Source organism: Castor canadensis, chromosome 2, assembly GCF_047511655.1.
Source record: "Castor canadensis chromosome 2, mCasCan1.hap1v2, whole genome shotgun sequence".
NCBI lineage: Eukaryota > Metazoa > Chordata > Mammalia > Rodentia > Castoridae > Castor > Castor canadensis.
The window spans coordinates 142,684,448-142,706,903 of NC_133387.1; the positions used below are offsets into that span (position 1 = coordinate 142,684,448).

The following is a 22,456-nucleotide window of genomic DNA, read 5'->3' on the forward strand; positions in this document are numbered from 1 at the left end:
GCACCACCCCACTGAGCCTGTTGTTTGAATTGGGGCCTCATTAACTTTTTTTCTCAGGCTGGGTTTGAAACTCAACAGTTGTCCCACAACACTCAGCTCTCGTTGATTTTGGAGCTACAGAATTAAGGAAGTGTTCCTGATTTCTTTCTGTGGCCTCAAAAGTCCAGGAGTAGAGAGGGAACTGACTGTAAACTGTCTCTTCAAGACAAGTACATTTTATGCCTGCATGACATGGAAATGTTTACTTTTATATTAGATACAGAGTTGATATTGTGGTCTCATCTCAAGTTTTTGTCCGACTCATTATAAACTGGGAAAATGTGAAGATGATTTTTTTTATGTAGGGCAGTTGGCAGCCCCATTTATAATAGAATTAAAACCATTAAAGGCAAATTAAGTGAGAAAATGTGTGATTTAAGTGCATTTTCTTCTAAGTGACTGTGAAGAGTTCTTGTATGTCCTTGAGTGTTATGGTAGAATTTTTGGCATTGTGAACTATAGGTTCCTAGAATGATCTACTTCTTTAGATTGTGGAAGATTTTTTTTTCCCTAGAGACTTAAGAAATCCTGCCTTGTCTGAGGTACCTTCCAGGTAAGCAACTTTCAGAGGATGAAGGCAGATCAAATGATCCCTTTGGGTTTCTTTATGCTTATAGCAAATGGCACATTTGCTATATCATATATCATGTGCATCATATATCATGTGCACATTTATTCTTTCCACTTGTGCAGGTTGTCATTATGAAGAAAAGAGGCACATTGGCAAGTTTAAACAAGAAAAAGGATTGACACAAAGGACATTAAAAGTGGGGAGAAGCACCCTGAGGGTCAGGCCCCTAGGAGGATCACTCACATAACCTGTAGAGTGGCCAGGTGGGAAACCCTGGAGCTGTTGTGTACCGAATGTCAGGAAACCACAGCCACTGCAGCTTCTGTAGCCACCAACCCTGCTGCTACTTTTGTGCCAGAAATTCCACCTTGAACTAACAGCAGACTTCCCTGGGCATTGCTGTCTCCATCATGAAAGAACTGCATGCTTCTGCCCCTGCCATTCCCAAGAACAAGGGGACACTCCTCACCCCCATCCTGTCTCATACAATGTGTTCTTCCAAAACACACTGCCATCTTTGTGGGCCTAAGTTTTAGGCCTGTGAACTGGCTGTGGGGAGGCTGAGGTATTTCTTGTTTCCAAGCATGTGAAGGAGTAGACTGGGGGCAATGAAGAATGTGAGGAGACTTTCCCTAAGAGGCTCTGTAGCAGATGTATGCTTTGACGACTTCCAGATGCCTGTGTGCAAGAACCTGAAAGCCTAAGGGTGCTGGCTGAACCTGGGGCACAAGTGCTGGGGGAATCAACTGCCCCACCCCAGAAGCTGTCAATGAATCATTGCCCTAGTTCATTAGCTTTTGGGGTGGAGTGACCCAGCAGCTCTTGTTTTGCACCACATCTCAGTTTTCCCTGGATTAATCCTGAGTCCACAGTGGTAGCTGGCTGGGTAGCAGATCCTTTACTGACTTATCTCTCTCACTTTCTTACTCACCTATTAGTTTTTCTTTTTCCTTCTTTTTGAGACAAGTTTTCAATATGTAGCAACTCACTATGTAGTCCATGATAGCCTTGAACTCACAATTCCCCTGACTTAGCCTTCTGAGTGCTGAGTTTACAGATGTGTACCACCATGTCTGGCTCCATTGGTGTTTTCTGTACTTCTCAAATATATGGCAGGCACCTTGTCTCAGGTATGCTGCAGGGGGACTGTATTAGTCAGTTTTCCATTACTATAACAAAATACCTAAGGCTGGATAGTTTGTAAAGGAAAGAGGTGTATTTAGCTCCCAGTCTATGAGCATGGTGCTGACATCTGCTCAGCTCTTAGTGAGGGCTCCCTTGGTAAGATCACATCATGGTAGATGGCACTATGGTGGGAGTGCATGTGATAAGGAGAAGTCACATGGCAAGTCATAAAGCTAGAGAGTGACCCAGGGATCAGTCATGCTCTTTTATAACAACCCATTTTCATGGGAACTAAGGCAGAGGGCAGGGGATTTACTTAATCTCTTCTGAGGGTGATGTCATCAATGACCTAACTACCTCTCACTAGGCTCCACCTCCTAAAGGTTCCACCACTTCCCAGTATCATTACACTGGGGACCATGCCTCCAGCACATGAACCTCTGGGAGCCAAACCATGTCCAAGCTCCGGTAGGGACATAGGCTGGCCTCGCTTGCCGTAAGTGCTCTCACAGTTACTGTTAGCCCATTCTCTGAGTACCATCATGCAGCAGTAGTGAGGCTCTCACTCCAGCCCTGGCCTCTGAAGAAGCCTCTCTCTCTCACCCCGCAGTCTGTCTGGAGTGGGGCTGCTCCCAGGCAGAGCCAACCCTAGGTCTTCAGGTTGGGCTACAAAAGCCAGCAGGGTTATCCTTTGCTGCTGCTGCTGGGGACATTGTGGGCTGGATGAAATCACTCCAGAACTGTACTCTTGCACAGATTGCTCCAAAATACTTTAAAGGGATTCAGCTCACTTCTCTCAGAGCCTCTCTGTTCCTTTCCAGGTGGCAGAAGACAAAAGAGAGTGAAACAGAACATTTGTGAGCCTCTGCAATGACAAAAAGTATAGGCTCTCTGCCTGCCAAGACCACATTTGCTCTCCACAGAGGAAAGTAATTTCCTCTTTGCTCTCCAAGAAGAAATAAAACAATCATGGTTCTGTCAGTTTCCTTGTGTGAAGTTCTTTCAGGTGATTTGATATCCAGCCATGCTGCTGTCCACAGGGGCTTAGCAGGGCTAAACTACCTGCAAACCCTTACAAAGTACCTCCCCAGGAGCACTGGCTGGAGTGCATTTCTGAAAGGGCCTGCCTACTTTGCCAAGATCAGCGAATTTTGTCTGTAGTGTTCAAACATCGACTAGAATACAGCTTTGGGAGCCTTTCCCGGATGCTCCTGTAAGAGTGGTTTGGGAACATGGAGACAGAGACCCTTTCCAAAGGTGCCCTCTTACCAGACTCCTTGCTCTTGGCTGGTTCCAGCTGCAGACTGGTCCTTTGGCCCCTCCGTGGGCCTGAGGACTTCCCACACTCCTCTCCCTTTGCCCAGGTACAAGAGGCAGGCACTCCTACTGCAGTACCTTTTCTCTGAAAACACTTGACCCTAAGTTCCACAAACACTTTGTGTTCAAGTTGTGGAAAATGGAGGCACGGTACAGAGAAGTGATTTCTTGTGAGTTATCTGTGGTACGGGGGGGAAGGACGGCTGTCTCAGACAACGGTACCTTAAGAATTAGAAAGTCTCTTATGCCACTTACTGCTTGAAAAGAACACTAGAAGGGGCCATTGTGGAGGGCGCTTGAGAAAAAATTCAACAAGCCCTGCAGAATGTAAGATTTTATTTTCCTTTCTCTAAACTATCCTTCAGAAAACAGGGAGTTGTGTTATAACCGGTTACTCAATGATACCGTTTTTGAGGGCCTACTCTGTGTTAGGCAATGCTCTACAGCAGAGGTCAGCAAATCCTTTCTATAAGATAAAAAAGTTTTTTTTTTTTTTTTTTGGGTAAGATAGTAAATTTTTTACTTTATAAGCCATCCATGCTGCTTTGCATCTCTGTTTAGCTTTGCCATTACAGATTAAAAGTAGTCGTAGATAATATATAAGCAAATGGGCCTATGTTCTAATAAAACTTTATTTACAAATCTGGACCACAGGTAGTAGTTTCTGAGCCTTGCTCTAGGTCCTGGGGATACAGCAGTTAACAAACAAACTTTCTGCCTTTAAGGAACCTCCAGTCAAAGGTAAGTGTTTCTATTGTAAGATCTAAATTCTTGCCAAAGGGTACTGTGGCTTGAGATAAATGATTCAGTGACAGAATTATACATGGATTTCCAAAGGCCTACCCTGGAAATTTCTGTGACATGACCCAGAAAGTGACTGTAAAGATACCCTGATATCAAACATGCTTGAGATGAATTTATGTACTTTTTATAATGTGGATAAAGAAGAAGTATTTCTAAATTGAGATTTCTAAATTGATTCTATAGATGTGAACTTAAATTTGTATGTGGATGAAATAAAATACCATGGCTTGAAGTTGACAATTTCACTCACACTTTAGGAGTTGTATGTTCAAACTGACCAAACTATATTTTGGGAAACCTCTTTGGTGAAATGGGCAGTTGCCTTAAATTTCATCTTCTGAATTATCATCTCCCTTGCCATAGCTCCTACCTCGCTCATACCCCTCACAGTCAACTCTCTGCAAAGCTGTCAGTGATTATTTTGAAATGGATCTTAATCCCTGTCAGATAAATAGTTTGCTAATATTTTCTCCCATTGTGAAGGTTGTCTCTTCGCTAATGATTGTTGCCTTTGTATAAAACTTATTGTTAGCTATAATCTCATTTGTCCAGTTTTGCTTTTGTCACCTGTAATTTTGAGGTCCTATCCAAAAAATCTTTGCCTGTACCAATGTCTTGAAGTGTTTCCCCTGTGTTTTCTTCTAGCAGTTTCAGGTGTCACCTGTAGGTCTTTGATCCAGGTGGAGTTGATTTTTGTCTGTGATAAGGGATAGGGACCTAGTTTCATTTTTCTGCAGATGGATATCCAGATTTCTCAGCTCCATTTATTGAAGAGGCTGTCCATTCTCCAATGTATGTTTTTGGCATATTTGCAAAAAATTGGTTACAGATGGGTTTAAAATTAGATTGTTTGGGAGTCTCCAATGGCTTTCTACCACATTTGGAATAGGATTCAATTTTCTCATGGCTCACAAAGGCCACCATGATCTGGTTCATACTTCCCTTTCCACTCCATCTCCCAGTCCTTTCTCCTCTCACTCTGATCCAGTTCACTTAACCTTCTTATGGTCCTTGCCACCAGGCTTTGGATTTACTCTTCTTCCTTCATGGGTCTTTCTTAGACATCCATGTGGTTGGCTCCCTCTCTTCATCTAGGCCTCAGCTTGATGCCACCATCTCAGAGAGGCCTCCCTGATGACCTATCAAAGCAGCTCTGTTGCCCTCCATCTCTTTAACTTGCTTTATTTTTCTTCATGGCAGGTATTACCCTGAATTTGTTATGTGTATGTTTTTGCATATTTATCTGACTCTTCCAATGGAATGTAAGCTCCATGAGACTTTTATCTTTTTTCTTTTTAATGCTGAATTCAGTGCCCAGAACAATGCTTGCATATAAATAGACAGTCCAGAAATACTGAATAGAAAGTAAATGACTATATGATACCTATTTAGTACAGCTGTGTGTTGGACATTGATCCTGCTGATTCTACATGTGTTATTCTACAGCATATTTTTTACATGTTATTCCATGTGAGATGCAGAATGAATAGTTCTCATTTAAGTACAAACAGATGGTAGATGTCATTTGAGGGTATTAAATCAATTAAAAGAAATACAAACTTTTATTAGTCTTGGGAGTTCTGTCACTGTGATATGGTTTTCATCTGATCTTTATTAAATTTGAATTTTTTCAGTATCCCAGGGCTGCTCAGCGCTCATCTCTCTTTGCAAGGGTAAAAAGAAAATACATGACTGGGCTGTGGAAGTTGCTCAGTGATAGAGAACTTGCCTAGCAAGTGTGGGACCCTGGCTTCCATCCCTAGAACGACAAATATACATGTATAATATATATAATATAACATATATACACATATTTCCCTTTGTCTTCTGTCTTCCACTGGACTGCTCTCTTCTTTCCAGTTTGCTCTGTAGAGTTGGGTTTCTCTTAATATGGCCTTCAGGGATTTCCTATCAGTTTGGATGTCCAAGAGCAGGATAAGTCCACAGTGATTAAGCCCAAAGTCCAGTATGTCCCCGTCTCTGACCTAGGAGACCTTTTGGATTGCTAAACTGTGTTTCAGGGAAACATTTGCTATTCATTTTTGCTTTAAGATTTGGTCATATAGGGAATCCACTGACTTCTTTTATTTCAAAAATTTGTTTTGGTCTTTATATTGAAGTTGCTGCTTGGAGCACCAGGTTGAAAGCTAAGATCTTAGATGAGGATTAATGCAATTACAGTGTTGAAAACAAATAGAGTGTTTCTTCTTTATTGTGAAGAACTGCTGGCCAGGTAGCCTTGTTCCTTCACAAAGGTCACACATGGCACAGTGTCTTCCTCACTTAATACTTCTTTCCTCTGCCCTGTACTCACTTCATCTTTTCTCTAGCTCATCTTACTGTCAGCCCTTCCCACCAGCCATTGACCTCCACATGCTCCCTTTGGATGATCACATGACCTCTTGTTGTCCTCTTCTTTCTGAGCATTGTTCGTCACATCTTAGGCTCTCTCACATATTTCATGTTGATATTTCCATCTCCCAAATGACATTCATTCTCTCCATTGTGTCAGCATTAATCTTGGTGACAATTCCTGAGTCCAGGATGGATTTCTTTCACCCCATGGACTGGGGCAGATTCTAACTCTGTGCTCTCCTTCTTCATACCTCTTTGGAAGCTTTCCTTCTGGCAAATACTTTTTGAACATTTACTTCCTTCTTTAATGTGAACTACAGTTTTCCAGATCTCTGATGCGTTTCATTTTTAGGTACTCTTTGTAATGGGCCTACAGAGGAGGTTATTTGTTCTGCACATAACAGAAGAGGTTATTTGTTCCTCATTTAGCTTCTAGAAGATGTGCTTCTAGGATGCCATGCCATCTTGCTTATCTGTGACTTTCATTGTAATTTTCCAGAGTACTTATGCCTCTATATCTTTGAAGTGGTAGTAGAGTGACTTGGGTATAGGTTGGTATTTTAGGCTAAGGCACTTGAGAGAAGGGGTCATTTTGTATTTTATTGCTCACTTGGTCATTGTGATGCTCTGAAGTTTTTGAGAAGCAATGTTTTGGGAACTGAGTAAACTTCTTAAGTACCTCTGGGTTTTAAGGTAACAGGCCTTTTGAGAGGGCTAAGTTCGACAAATGAAGATTCTTCCCTTTTAATTTGATCTTTACCCAGGTTCTCCCTTGAGTTTAAGAATTGTAAATATCAGTAGTGATGCCTTTCTTTATTTTTTTTTCTTTTATTTTTCATATGTGCATACAAGGCTTGGTTCATTTCTCCTCCCTGCCCCCACCCCCTCCCTTACCACCCACTCTGCCCCCTCCCTCCCTCCCCCCCCAATACCCAGCAGAAACTATTTTGCCCTTATTTCTAATTTTGTTGTAGAGAAAGTATAAGCAATAACAGGAAGGGATAAGGGTTTTTGCTGGTTGAGATAAGGATAGCTATACAGGGCATTGACTCACATTGATTTCCTGTGCGTGGGTGTTACCTTCTAGGTTAATTCTTTTTGATCTAACCTTTTCTCTAGTTCCTGGTCCCCTTTTCCTATTGGCCTCAGTTGATGCCTTTCTTTAGATTTGTGATAAAACACTGCACGCTTCTAGCAAAAAATGTTGGGATTTGCAGAAATGTATAAAGAAGCAGCAATAATGACAATGATTATGATAATAATAGCCCCGTCCTCTACAAGAGGCAAGGCATTTTTTACTTCTGTTTTCTTTTTTTCTGTTCTGCTGACATGATTCAGTGCAACATTTTTATCAAAGGCTGGCAACCCACATAGTGGAGCAGGACTGGAGCAAAAGCCTTGAAAGATTTGCCATCACTTTAAGTACACTTGTTAGGGCTGGGGGGAGTGTAGCTCAAGTGGTAGAGCACCTGCCTAGTAAGTGTGAGACTCTGAATTCAAACCACAGTACCTCCCCTCTCCTAAATACACATTTTAACTTCAAAGTTCTTCCCAGCCCTATAGACAGGCTAGACATCAGCACTGGAAGGGATCTTCCCTTCTAATCTGACAACTTCCAGTGCATGAATCTCCCAAGAAAATGCTATCAGGGTTCTGTTTGCTGGGCTATGATCTTTGCTTGTGTGGTTTCCTTAGTCTGGAATGAATTTCCTCATCTTTGTAGGTTCAAATGACCCCTTCTTCCAAGTGCCTTAGTCTAAAGCCTTACTCCATCTCCTTGTGTGGATATTTTTGTTTTAACCTTTCATCCATTTACTTATTTACTCATTGGGTAATGCAATAGCTTGAGCTTAGAATACAGTACTTCTGAAACCTTGACAGTTAGTGAAATTTTCTGCTTCAAACATTATAGCAGTTTTCTGTTTTTTTTCAGAGGTAGAGTTTATAAGAAGTGGGAGAATGATTCTCACTTTTTCTCATGATGCGGGGGACTTTGAAATTTCAAAACACCTTTTGTTAAGTAAGGGAACATACAGAGCTTCCTCTGGAAAGGACATTTGACACCATGAGAAAGGAGACAAATTCAAAATGATATAAAATGTTGATTTTGTTCACTGTGATGGAGTTGTATGTATGCAGAGGGTTTTGATACTAACTGGGAGACAAAGGAGACATTTCCTTCTAGCTAGAGAGAAGAAGGGATCAGGCATTGGTCCCTGGCTGGAGAACTTTTGTTTACAGAGGTAGTAAACTGGCTTTGAAACATGGTGGCATGTGTATGTATCACAGGACTTAGGAGAGAGAGAGCCTTCAGAGGCAGAATGCCAGGGATTCTGGGAAAAGTCACTTCTCATACCATGCTTTGTGGGTTCTTCCCAGTGTTGTTATTTCCCCAAGTCTTCAATAAAAGTCAGTTGGACATAGTCTGCCTAGGGCTTTGTGTTGGGAAATTGAGGGGGAGTCAGTGTCCTGGCTGGGAAAGAACTGGTACTAAGGATGATCAGATGGGCTGGAAAAGGTGTCTAAACCAAGCAGTGACCCACGTGGAAGCTTAGAGTAGTATCTGGATCTGGATATGACAAGTAGCAGCCAAGATGACCCCTGGGATACACATACATCTCTCAGGGACTCCAGGAATACCCAGGGGGTATTAAAGGGAATGTGATAAGATGAAGCTAGGAGGCTATACCATTGTAAAGGAAAGGACAGGACAATCCCAGGACTATAGAATTGAAGACTGATGGGTGGCACATGGACTCAATATTTGTTGAACACCTGGAACAATGCTAGGCATTGGGAATACAAAGATGTCTAAGAAATAGTCCCCATCCTTATAAAATTCACAATAACGTGCACTGGATTTCCTTGGTGGTAACATGGAAACACAACATGACAAGGCAAAGGCTGTATTAGAGGTGTGTCCATAACACCCCCGATTGTAAAGGATGGGGAATCTGATTCTGCCTTGGAGAGTGAAGTTCCAGGAGAAGGTGATCTTCAAGATGAGGCTTAAAGAATGAACAGAAGAGTAGCCAAGATGGAGAAATCAATTCCAGGCAGAGAAGAACGTGAGTTAATTCAGAAAAGTGAAAGAACGTGGTTCTGAGGAAGTGGAGAAGCTTAGCAGAGAGGAAGGCAGAGGCCTGGTTGGAGTAGGGAACTTGGAGCAAGAGTTTATACGTTATACTTAAGGTCTTTGGATTTTACATACATAGTGAGGTGTTAATGTAAAAGTTGTATGCCAAGGAGTTACATGATCAACTGTTCCTTTAAAAATAAGTTATTCTGTGCCAACATGAAGGATGTCATAAGCTGGATTCCTTAGAAGCAGAATATGAGATGGGGATTCTTGTATAAATCATTCTTTTAAGGATGCTCTCAGGTAATAAAAATTGGAGACAGAGAGGGAAGTAGAACAGGGCAGGGAAGAAACTGGGAAAAGATGAGGTTTAAGGAAGAATTCACCCTCAGCCTACTCTCATGGAGATCTCTGGAGTATAAGTTCCACTACAGAAGTTGTCCTTGTTGCCCCCAATGGGTGGGTGGCATCCTAAACATGTCCACTAAGGCTTCTCCCTAGTCTTAGACAGTCTTCCAGAAATGGGTACAGGTGTGAAGCATTAGCAGGTGAAATCTGCAATGACTGAGGGATAAATGCATCAGCTGGTAAAGGGCACCTGGGCTTCAACAGCATCAGCTAGAGAGGCTGAATCAGAGGATCACTCCACCAGAAATGGAGGAACATCTAGGAGTTCCAGGAAAGAGGTGATGTGTGGCAATGGAGAGAGAAGGGGGTAGATTGAAGAGGTAGCTATGAGGTAGAACCAATGGAATCTGATGGCCAGCTGAATACAATGGTGGTTGAGGAGAGAGCTTGGGACATGGGTGATTTGCCTATTGTCATAGTTCTATTCTCCAGGTGAGGAATAGATTGACAAGAAACACTTCCAAGTTTGAATTGCTCTCATACACTCAGGGGCTCTTGCCAAACATTTAGGGAGTGATGTTATGGACAGGTGGAAGTCCATTGCTATGGCTCAGGACAGAGAACTGGTTTGGAGAGGGAGTTTTGGACACCATCAGGGAACCCAGTAGGCAAAGCTGAAGGGTCGAAGAGATGACAGAGGGAGAGGCAGATAAGAGCAACAATGCTTAATGCAACTCCTGCAGTGCCTTGTACTCAGCAGTGGCCCTAAAAATGTCGAATTGGATTGCATATATTAATCAGGTGCTTACTCAAACTCCCGCGTCCAGTTTCCCATCAGATATCATTGACAAAAAAATTAATGGACCGAAAATGACTGCCCTTCCTGAAATTTTGGCTTGGATCCTTGTTAAGTGAGTGACATCAGTAGATCCAGGGTTTCCTCTTTTTATTTGCAGTCTGAGATTTCAGCAAGCACTCTTACCTACTCATCCCTTCCTGTAGGGCTGGCCATGTAGGATCCCAAAGCAGGTGTACCTCCTCTCTCCAAGCACTTGTGTATGGTTCTGAGAGGGAGAAGTCTTTAAAAAGATGGAGCAGTACTTCTATCCACATAGCCCTAGACACCTCACTCCTGGGGAAAATGGGAATGAAGAAACGTCATTTACTGTCAACAGCTTTGTGATCACAACCTTATGGATTCTCAGGGGAATTTTGGTTATCATCCAACTGTCACTTGGCAAATCAAATGGTGTAAGGCAAAAATATTTGAGTGTCAGATAAACTCAGGCATCAAATGTTTGATTTGCCAAGTAAATATGGATATGGTGGAAGGAAAAGTCTTTGACAGTAGTGCATCTTTGGGCTACAGAGAGTTCCATGTTGGCTCACAACCCTTGTCTTGTTTTCTAAGTGCACTAGATCACCCCAGATTTCCCACCTGAGTGCTAGTGCTTTAACTTCTAATGGATTAACTAATGCTCCTGGAGGGATATTCTGGGGAAACACATTCTCAGGGCGCGTTAAATGTTACATGGCTCCACCTCAGGCAGCTGACAGATGGTGATTTATTCCACAAAATATTGACATGTTCTGATGAACTACTCTGTTATTGAGACATTTTGGCAGACCTAGTATTTCCATCTCTGTGTAGCAGAAACATTTTCACTGACACTCTTAAGTTATGCTGCTCTACTGTGCAAGATGGCATGTTTTTAAAAGCCTTATTGAGGTATAATTTACATATAATAAAGTTTGGCAATTCTAAGTGATAAAGAGTTTGATGAACCTTCTCCACATCAAGACACAGAACAGCTACATTATCCTAAAAATTTTCCTTCTATCTCTTTCTGGTGAATCCCCTCCCCTGACCCTCACTCTAGGCAACCACTGATCTGCTGTCATTATAGTTTCACTCTTTATAGTATTTAAAAATGGCAAATATAAAGGGAAAAATTATCATCTGTTAAGGTGGGTAAAATATTAACATGGTTAATCACAAGGGAGTCTGCAGACATGGAATTCTATATGATTGTATGTGTTATGTCTTTTAGAAATGAGCAGAGAGAAGGATTCATTCAGTAGTCATGGCCTCTGGTCAGCAGGGGAGCTGCTCTTCCTCTCTCCTGAGGTCAGTAGACAATTTAGGTTATTATTGGGATAATTAGGCCAAACACATCTAGGTCATTTGCATTTCAGTGATTTTTGGTGGAGTTGGAGTTTCTGGCTGAGTAGACTTCTTTACATCATGAAAGTTGGTGTAAACTTATGGGGTCTTGGGGCCAAACAGAGAGATTATTTTCTTTCTTTTCTCCTTTTATTTTATTGTTTTTCCATTCACTTACATGTGTATACATTGTACCTCCTCCCCCATCCCCCACCAAAGAGACTGATTATAACCAAATGTATAAGCTGGAGACGGAAACAGTCAAGTCTAGCTTAAATCTTGAGAGTTGCAATGTCTCTTGCAAATAGCTGCCTGGGTCGTGTGTCACGGTGGCCACAGGATCCTCTTCCTTCCTCATTTACCTGGCCCCTAATCATGCAGGTGACTCATCTCATTCTATCCTGTCTGTGTCTCTGTCATCTGGGCTATGGGGAATTTTATATGGCAGGTTGGGTGGTGAGAAGCAGTGAGTGATGGGAAGGTGGCTGTCCTGCCCCACTTCTCCTGCTGAAGCTGATTACTAGAGGGCTTGGGGTTTTCCTTTTTCTCAATGGCTCCCAGGTCCCCTTTGGTTCTCACTTTAGGGCCCTGCCTCTACCCAGCATGAACTCCACAGGATGAAATACCCAGGAGAGTTTAAATCTTGTCAGTCTTTTAACCTTTTTTTTTTGGAGGTACTGGGGTTTGAACTCTGGACCTCATACTTGCTAGCCAGGTGCTGTCCCACTTGAGCTACTTTACTAGCTCTATTAACACTTCTCAAACAGAAATTTTATCTGCATTAACCTATCTAGATCAGATTGAAACAAGCAAGCAAGCAAGCAAGCAAGCAATAAACAAGCAAACAAACAAACAAAGGAGTGTTTTTGTGGATCTAGTGGAACAAGAGCAGAGGGGATGGGTTTGTTACTTAAGAGCTAGGCCTTGTGATTGGTGCTTTCATATGATTTCCCTTACTTAAAAAATCTCTATTCGTACCAACAGTGTGAGTAAAGGCTTCTAATACTTATCGAGCACCAAACACTAGGCTGGAATTTGTTTCCTTTTTATAGATGAAGAAACCGAGGCTCAGAAGAGTTAAGTAACTTGCCTGAGGCCACAGAATCAGTAAGTCAGTAAACGATGCCTGTTTTCCTTCTCTTTCTTGAAGCACATGGTAGAGGAGAGACCTTGTTTGAAAGCTGCAAGTTGTGAAAATAGAATGGGCCACCCTCTAGAGTTCAAGAATTATAGAAAAGGGGTGAATGGGCTGTTTGCCAGGGAGTTTTTTGGACCACCTGCAGCTGTAGCATGAACAGGTGACCGTATCTCTTCCATTCTTAGCCCTGAGTAGACTGATTTGACCGTGACATTCTCTCAGCTTCTGTCCATTCCCTCTCCTGGGAACCATTGCTTGGGGTAAGTGGAGGAGGAACCCCCAATTTCACTGCTTCTGAGAGCGTTATGTTCCTTCAGAATGCAATGGAATCCTGACTCCATTTTGCCACGTCATCATCAATGGATATGGTTATTACTAAGCTCTCTAGAATTTAGCCTCCAATTTATGTCTGTTGGTTCACCTTGTCTGGGTATTTGGGCCCCATCTAGATGAATATTTTTATCCCACTCATTCCATTTCCATAGAAGCAACTGGCTCATGTGAACACTGAAATGTTATTTCTGTTCCTCCAACTGGTAACTGAATCTACGTGGTGGTGTGCAGCAAGGGTAACTATCTAACCTGGACCCAAGTTGGATCATTTCTGAGTTTATGAAGCACATGTGATTACATAACAATTCTCACCTATGGCTTGATGTTGCCTTGGACTGAGGCTTCTAACAGAGTAAGAGGGAAGCTGGGCAGGCTGGAAGGCCCTTTGCTGTTGCCCTCTTGCCTTCTTCTGGGGCATGTTGGAGCTTGGGGGAGAAAAGATAACCTGCACAGACACAAGAATTATCCCTGTTAACTATCCCTTCTTCCTTTCTTTCTCTCCTGTAGTGCAGATTTTGGGATAGAGGAAGGGTGAGGCTCTAAGCCGTAGGATATATAAGTCATGGCTCCCGAATGCCGGGCAATAATGCTGGTTTGCTCGTGTGCATTTCCATATATTGATTTCTTTTGCCTTGTAGTTTAGAAAAATATATCACCAGGCTCATGGAGGCATCTCTGGCATTCCCTGGAGGGCAGCCAGTCTCTACTAAGAGTCTCCTACCCTCTTTCATGGTGGGGTTGTGCTAGTGCTAGAAGATTCAGCAGCTAGGCTAGGGAGAGAGGCAAGCGAGATGCCCTGGTGTAAAATTTAAGGGGACACTCAATCTCAGGTACGTGCAAGTGTAGGGTCAGCACCTGCACGAGTCAGAGAATGAGTTCTTCCTTAAATTTTGCACTCTGAGTCCCTTACTCACCCCACTTTTCTCCCAGCATTGCTAAGAATGTATAAATCATAGAAATGACCCTCTGAAAAGGCACACATTTCATTAAGACAGGAAGAGCGCCCACAGCACTCCACCCCATTCACAAAGCTGTCCTGTTTCTGTTGTCATCAGTATGGAAAATAAACTATAATCATCTATCTTGGGTCCAATTTGAACATATTAGTTTTCCTGAGGGACATGTCAGCAGGTACAACCCACATGCCAAGGACTGGGGAGATAGCAGCAACGAAGCTAATTTGAAAATACTTCTGTGGCACTTAGCAGGGTGTGATTTTAATTCATTTTTTGTCCCTTGATAATCATAAAGTGCTTTCAGGCTGTGAATATCCATTTTTGACCAGCATGCTCATACTTTGTCTGGGGACCACAGTTAATGGCCATGGTGGTGATGGGGCCATGGGGGAATTACGTTAGGTACAGATATTTGCTTTGTGGAAACACCGTGAGTGCTAATTCACATGGCTCATCTATCCAATGAGTTGTAGATCTGAATACTTGCCTAGGCTTGAGTATTGTTTGCACACATATGCACACATCCAGCTAGTATTTAAGTAGTATTTTGGATTTAGTCAAAATTTTATTAACATTGTTTCATTTGCCTGGTGCCCTGCCCTGGTGGCTACTTGGGAGGCTAAGATCAGGAGGATTGAGGTTTGAGGCCAGTCCAGGCAAATGATGAGAGACCCCCATCTACAAAATAACCAGAGTGAAGTGGACTGGAGGCATGGCTCAAGCAGTAAAGCATCTGCTTTACAAGTATGAAGCCCTGAGTTCAAACCCCAGTCCCATCAAAAACAAAAACAAAACAAAGCAAAACCCAAAAAGTCATTTCATTTAATTCTTGAAATAGTCCTAAGAAATTTACTGAAGTTGCTTAGCATAATGAATAAAGCCCAAACCATGCTAGATTGTTTAATTCTGCCTTTGCCATTTAACCAGCTGTGCTACCTTGTACAAATTACTTAATCTCTGAGCCTCAATTTTCTCAACTGTAGAATGGGATAATCTTGCCTATACTCAAAGGCATAGCACATGGTGCACAGTGGGGACTTCATTGGCTGTTGGTTCTTTCCTCCCTGGTCCCAAACTGGGGTCAGCATCCTTTTCATTGTAGCCTAGTTATCCCAGTCTTCATTTCTTTCCTTTCTGTTCTTCCCACCTCTTTACCTCCCTCCTGATGCGCTTCACATGATATTAGGGAACTTCCAGCTGCTTCCTGAGATTCTAGGGACTTAGTGCTGTGTCCTGGTGCCTCCATTTTGAAATTTTACTTGTCATCTGGTTTCAAGTGTGATAATGATTTGTTTTCTGGGAGTTTCCCCTGCACACCTCTCAGCTCTATGTGGACAGAGTCTGTTTTGCTCAGCATTGCTTCCCATGTCCAGCACAGAGCATGAGCCTCACAAATAAGGGCTACAAGTGTGAACGATGAGCACCATTTTCCTTTCTTTTCTTTTCCTTTCTTTTGCTCCTCTACCCACCAAAAGTTGTAGGAATGAGCAGCTAGTCCTGCATTTCTCTCATCTCATTGCTTCATTTGGTGCTAGGACATGGCTGTCTAATTTGCCAACTGAGTCCAGAGAAGACACTGTAGATTCTTTTCTTCAACCCAAAGGGGTGGCAAAGAGTGGGAGACCTCAGCTGCATCTCAGGCCCACTAGGGATTTTATTATTTAGATTGAAGGAGCTTTCCTCACCCCATAAGCAGACCTGACCTGGCTTTTGAAAGCCAGGTAAGACACCTAAAAAACTAGCTAGCATTTGTTGCCCTTAACGCAGAGAAACTAAAGCAGATACCTTAAAAGCAACTGAGGCCAATAGGAAAAGGGGAACAGGTACTAGAGAAAAGGTTAGATTAAAAAGAATTAACCTAGAAGGTAACACCCACGCACAGGAAATCAATGTGAGTCAATGCCCTGTATAGCTATCCTTATCTCAACCAGCAAAAACCCTTGTCCCTTCCTGTTATTGCTTATACTCTCTCTACAACAAAATTAGAAATAAGGGCAAAATAGTTTCTGCTGGGTATTGAGGGGGTGGGGAGGAGAGGGAGGGGGCGGAGGGGTGGTAAGGGACGGGGTGGGGGCAGGGGGGAGAAATGAATCAAGCCTTGTATGCACATATGAATAATAAAAAAAACCAAAAAAACAAAAAACAACTCAAAAAAAAAAAAAAAAAAGAAAACAGCTCTTACTCTCTGCGAGCCTCAGTTTTCCTAAGTAGAATGGGAAGGATAGTAACAACACTATAGGATTTTTATTCTACATGAATAAAGCAAGTGGTTAGATGAAAAGTCTTTAGTGTTGTCGAAGCAGAAGACATAATTATCACAGTCCTGCAAACTCCTTTACCACGTGCCTAGAAGAAAGATTTTAATTAAACAACTTCTGGTCCACACTGTCTTGGATGCTTAAATTTTTTTTATTGTTTTATTATTCATATGTGCATACAAGGCTTAGGTCATTTCTCCCCCCTGCCCCCACCCCCTCCCTTACCACCCACTCCGCCCCCTCCCTCTCCCCCCCACCCCCTCAATTCCCAGCAGAAACTATTTTGCCCTTATTTCTAATTTTGTTGTAGAGAGAGTATAAGCAATAATAGGAAGGAACAAGTGTTTTTGCTGGTTGAGATAAGGATAGCTATACAGGGAGTTGACTCACATTAATTTCCTGTGCGTGTGTGTTACCTTCTAGGTTAATTCTTTTTGATCTAACCTTTTCTCTAGTTCCTGGTCCCCTTTTCCTATTGGGCTCAGTTGCTTTTAAGGATCTGCTTTAGTTTCTCTGCGTTAAGGGCAACAAATGCTAGCTAATTTTTTAGGTGTCTTACCTATCCTCACCTCTCCCTTGTGTGCTCTCACTTTTATCATGTGCTCAAAGTCCAATCCCCTTGTTGTGTTTGCCCTTGATCTAATGTCCGCATATGAAGGAGAACTTACAATTTTTGGTCTTTTGGGCCAGGCTAACCTCACTCAGAATGATGTTCTCCAATTCCATCCATTTACCAGCGAATGATAACATTTCGTTCTTCTTCATGGCTGCATAAAATTCCATTGTGTATAGATACCACATTTTCTTAATCCATTTGCCAGTAGTGGGGCATCTTGGCTGTTTCCATAACTTGACTATTATGAATAAATAATAGCAATAAACATGGGTGTGCAGGTGCCTCTGGAGTAACCTGTGTCACGGTCTTTTGGGTATATCCCCAAGAGTGGTATTGCTGGATCAAATGGTAGATCAATGTTTAGCTCTTTAAGTAGCCTCCAAATTTTTTTCCAGAGTGGTTGTACTAGTTTACATTCCCACCAACAGTGTAAGAGGGTTCCTTTTTTCCCTGGACGCTTAAATTTTTTCTTCCTTACAGGATTCTGCTGGCCTCAGTGGGGTGTGAAAATCTGACTTCAGGCTCCTATGTACTTCTTACCTTTGCTGGCTGATCCTGAGGCTCATGGGTAAGGTCTGGCTATGCAGTCTGTTCTGCCACTCAAATATGTCATTTTCATGGGCTTTCAGGGCCTTGGCAATGGGGTTTGCAGATTGTGGGATTGGAAAGGAAGGAGAGACTGTTCTCAGAATGAGTCCAGAGAACCATTAATGGTAGTGACATTGTCACTGTGAGTCCAGACTTAGTTTCTCTGGTTTTAGAAGCCAACCAGCTGCCATCCAGGAGCAACCAGGAAGAGGCTTTTAAAGGTTCTTAGTAATGATTTACCTAATGATTGAAGCACTGCCAGTCCACATATTCAAAGTGTCTTGTTCCAAACAGGCAAAAGCCTAGATGTGACAGGCAGAGAATCCAGCAAGCTCTCTTCTGTCCTCCATGACTTCCCCTCACACTTTCCTTTCCATTATCTTCTTCCCAAACTCTTGTCTGTCTAATGATTAAGGCTTCTGGTGACAACTCTGGGAAGCACCTAGAGACTAGCCTCCTTTGCTGCCAAATTCAACCTTAGGGTCATTTATTACTTCAGAAGTTACCTCGATATTAAAGCATCAAGTTCATGTGTCCCCTTTTTCTAAGGAACAAATTCCATCATAGTCAAGGTCATGCAATTAGGTACAGGAACTAAGCAACAGCTAAGATGGACCCTCATTTAGCAGAAGTCTGGGAGATGCTGGTGTTTGTTCCCTGGACTGGTAAGCCAGGGCAGCAGGCAGGTTCTTCTCTCTCCCTCTCTTCCTTCTTTCCTCTCGCTCTTTGTCTTCCTTCCCATCTCCCTCCCTCCCTCCTTTTCACTTTTTATTCTTTCCTCCCTCTTTCCATCTCCGTTTCTACCAGCAATCATTTCTCTTCAGCACAGGACACAGCACATTTTTGGCAAAATGTAAAGGAAGTGCACACACAAACTGAGTTAAATAAGGGCCTCTTTCCAAGATGAAATGGTAAGAAAATGCAAAGGTCATCCATTATATTGGATTTTAGATAACACTCAATTAAAACTGCAAGAATATTTGGAAACACTCACTTCTTCCCTTCAGAGTATTATGTACATTTTAAAAACAGCAGTTGTTAGGCATTTTTTTCCCCATTTTTTCCTCGAGAGTGTTAGCGAGCTCAACAGCATCATGGCCAATGCAGGAAAGAAATCGCTGGCACACTCTCCCAGGGGGCTGTTTCTAGACCCCACCTTGACCTCTGTGAGATTTCCATGGCTGCTCTGAGCCCTTAATGACTGGTCATCCTGGGATGGGTCAATCAGGTCTCACGCTGTTGTAGGGGTAAAAGGACAAGCTGGAAAGCCATTTGTATCATTTTACAGAGAAAAGGGTTAAAGATGGCAAAGTATGAGGGCTTTTTAAAGACAGCTCCGGGGAACATTAGGGCCCTTAAGTATCTGGCCTGGCCAATGACTCAAAACCTCACTAGATCCTGTCCCTCCTCTTACAACAAAGCCACTCCTGCTAAATGCCCAGTTTAAAGGGAATTATCTTGGACCTTGTGTTTTTCATCAGCCCTGCTCTTTGTGTCATCCTACTCCTGCATTTATGCAGCTCTTGACCTTTTCTTAGCTCTCTTCTACATTTCTGGGACCCGTGGGTGGATGTGACATCCTTAGATTTGACCTTTGTCACTGCTAGGACTGGGCTTGTCCTCTGGATCTGTCTTAGGCTGGTGCTTCTGATCACCAGTGGGCCCAAGGCTCTCTTAGCATTGGTCCAGCCTCTGCCCTTGTCTTCCTGACAGACTGGTCAAAGAGCAGTGCCGTTAATGTTAACCAACTCTATTTGTTTTTTGTGTGTATTTATTTATTTATTTAGTGGTGGCTAGAGACCTGCTTGTGAGCAACCTTGGACTTGGTGACTGTTTTTCTATATTCAGCTTGCCTTCTCTCCATGTTGTGTGTAAGTCAGACAGCCCCATGAAATTTAGGGGTTTGTAATTCTAACTCTGTTAATATTATTTTGCCTGGTAATAGCTACCAGGTGAGATCTAACTTACTAAGACCTCAAATTCAACCCAAATCCTAATCTCCTCGAAATTTCATGCCTTTCTCTTACTGTTTTTGCAAAGGGCTCTTGATTAATCAGGGAGGTGTTTGTAAAGCTGGGTTCTCCCATGGCAGACGTGACAAGCCATAATTCCTAATCTGTGAGCTACCTTTCTCCGGTTGTCTCGGTCTGAGTGAAGGGGCTCTGTTGTGATTTATCGCCTCGCCTTAAAACCTTTGATAAGTGGCCACCGAATGGCTCCTCATTACTCAAAACTCTTCCAATTCTGTAAACTAAAGTCCTCCCCAAATCTCACACAATACACTTGTGTTCCTGGGGAAATGAGCCAGGGACTTTCTCACTAAACTATTTTGGCATAAGAAATATCATAAATGAGAGAGGAGAAAATCTTGTTTGCTAAAGGGCTGCTGGGTGAACTGCCTCTTGGCCTTTTGATAGCATCTTTGAAATGGAAATGGCCAGCTGCTTGACCTTCTGTTCAGTGACCCTTTTGGTACAAAGTCAAATTGCCACTGCCTCACAGCAGCAATTCACCTATGGACACAAACAAGATTTCCATTTTTCTCTAGCCTTTTTTTTTTTTTTTTCTGGTGCATTTGTTACCATGAACTTTTTTCTTTCTTTCTTTTTTTTTAACTATTCACATAAAAGACATCATGTTTTAAAAAAAAAAAAAGAAGCCCTTTGCATCAAAAGAATTGTAACTCATAAAGATTTCAAAATACCAGGGAAATGTCTGTCTTCAATTCTGCTCTCGCTCTCTCTCTCTAAGCCTTTAAATGTATTGTAATGTGAAAAGCCAGAGAAGATGATATTCTTGAATGGAGTTTGGGGTTGATCATGTTCCTACCCTCCTTTTGCATTTGAAGGGGATAAAGGGGAGGAATTTATCCCCACTTTATTGTGAACAACAGGAGAAAAAGAAAGGTAAAATCTATTTATGTGATTATGAATCTAAGAAACTAAATAAATGCCTTTATGTTGTTCTCAGTGGACCAATTCTGAATTGGAATTAGGGGTCTATATTAAAAAAGGAACTTGGCTGTGCTGCCTCGCTGGCCAGCCTGTGGCTGAAGAGGCACCTCCCTGTCCCTGCACACACTCCCCTGAGGCTGGCTCCCTGGTTCCCTCTTCCTTCTGCTGTTCCTCTAACTGGGCAGCACAGAGCCTCTCATCTAAGGTTGAGCATCAACCCACTGTTTGACTTGGAGAATGCTCGGGAGGACTGTGTGCTAGGGAAGCTGCAGGGCATTCATGCGTGTTGCTGGAATGCTGTTGCTTTGCTGGGCTGAGCTGGAGGGCAAGGGGGGAAAGAGGCCTGCCCCTCATACCCACACCCCACTTCATGGATTGGTGGGGCAGAAGCTTCCCAAATGGCAAAGGAAAAGTCACTCTTTCTTGGGCCTGTCAAGGGGACTGAAGAAACTGGAGACATGACCTGTAGTTATTTTTATTTATTTATTTATTTTGACAGTACTGGGCTTTGAACTTAGGGCTTTGTGTTTACTAGACAAGAGCTCTACCACTTCAGTCACACCTTTGGTCCTTTTTGCTCTGGTTATTTTGGAGTTAGGTCTTGATTTTTGCCCAGGCCAGCCTGGACTGTGTGTGATCCTCCTAATTTTAAGCTTCCTGTTGTTGCTGGTATGACAGGCATGCACCCCCATACCCAGTTATTTTTCTGTTGCAATAGGGAAGGAAACTCCACCTCCTCTACCACCACTCCTTGGCCTAGAACCATGATTCTCCCTATCTCAGCCTCCCATATAGCTTGAGATGACAGGTGTGTGGCACTGTGCCCAGCTATTGGTTGAGATGAGGGTCTTGCAAACTTTTTACCTAGGCTGGCCTTGGACTGCTATCCTCCTGAACTCAGCCTCCTAATAGCTAGGTTTATAGGTGTGAACCACTGGTATCTAGCCTCATAAAGATTTTCTCTGTGCCTGACCCAGTAGTTACTTCAATCCTGGAATCCTGTGAGGCTGCAGGCGGAGAGGGAAAGGAGTAGGTTTTGGGGATGCACAGTTCTAGGTTTGGATCCTGGTTTGCCACTTACTAGTCAACTGTATGACTGCAGACATATTATTTAATGTTTTGAAGCCTCATTGTTACAATCAGTAATCTGAAGGCTAATACTTGTCTCATGGGACTGGTGTAGATAGAGATTAGTTGAAACGACAAGTGTGGTATGTAGTAAGCACTCCGCTTACCACAATCTGCCTTATTCCCATTTAACAGGTGAGGAAGTCAAAGAAATGGCCAGAGTGAGATTTGGGCTAGGTTTTTTTCTCCCCTCCATACTCCAAGTTCATGGCCCCATAGCCTCTCCCTATGTGTAAGGACCCAATATTAATTACTCCCTAAAAAATTTTCATCAAGACCTGAGTTTCAAATATGTGTTTTCTACTTTGATATTAGCTGTGACTGGGCAGATAATGATTACAAAGACACGGACAAATGCAAAAGTGAGAGCATTCCATTTTATCATCTGCGTGTTTGAGCACTATTTCTTTACCATATCAAGTTCATATCCTGTCCAAAAAAAAAACTAAGAAAATCTTCAAATAAGCAACAGTAGAGGACACTGATCTTTTTACCTCAATACAATACTCGATCATTTATAAACAGCAATATGCTATTTATATATCTAGTCTCACTTAATGCAAATCTGTTTTCACAAGTCATAGTCCAAGTATATATGACTCTCTCTCCTTCTTTCTTTAAGATAGAGACTTGCTATTTAGCCCAGATTGGCCTTATACTCCTGATCCTTCTGCTTCAGCCTT

General features: G+C 42.5%; 1 long non-coding RNA gene across 2 annotated transcripts in view; it reads left to right on the forward strand.

The window, feature by feature from the left end:
* The window catches only part of LOC141420819 (uncharacterized), a 61,701-nt gene extending 58,889 nt beyond the window's left edge, over positions 1–2,812 (forward strand). For both annotated transcript variants that reach the window (XR_012445481.1, XR_012445482.1), the window contains exon 5: positions 2,557–2,812. This is a non-coding gene — a long non-coding RNA (uncharacterized lncRNA). The remainder of the gene's footprint in view (positions 1–2,556) is intronic.
* Positions 2,813–22,456: the final 19,644 nt, after the last annotated feature.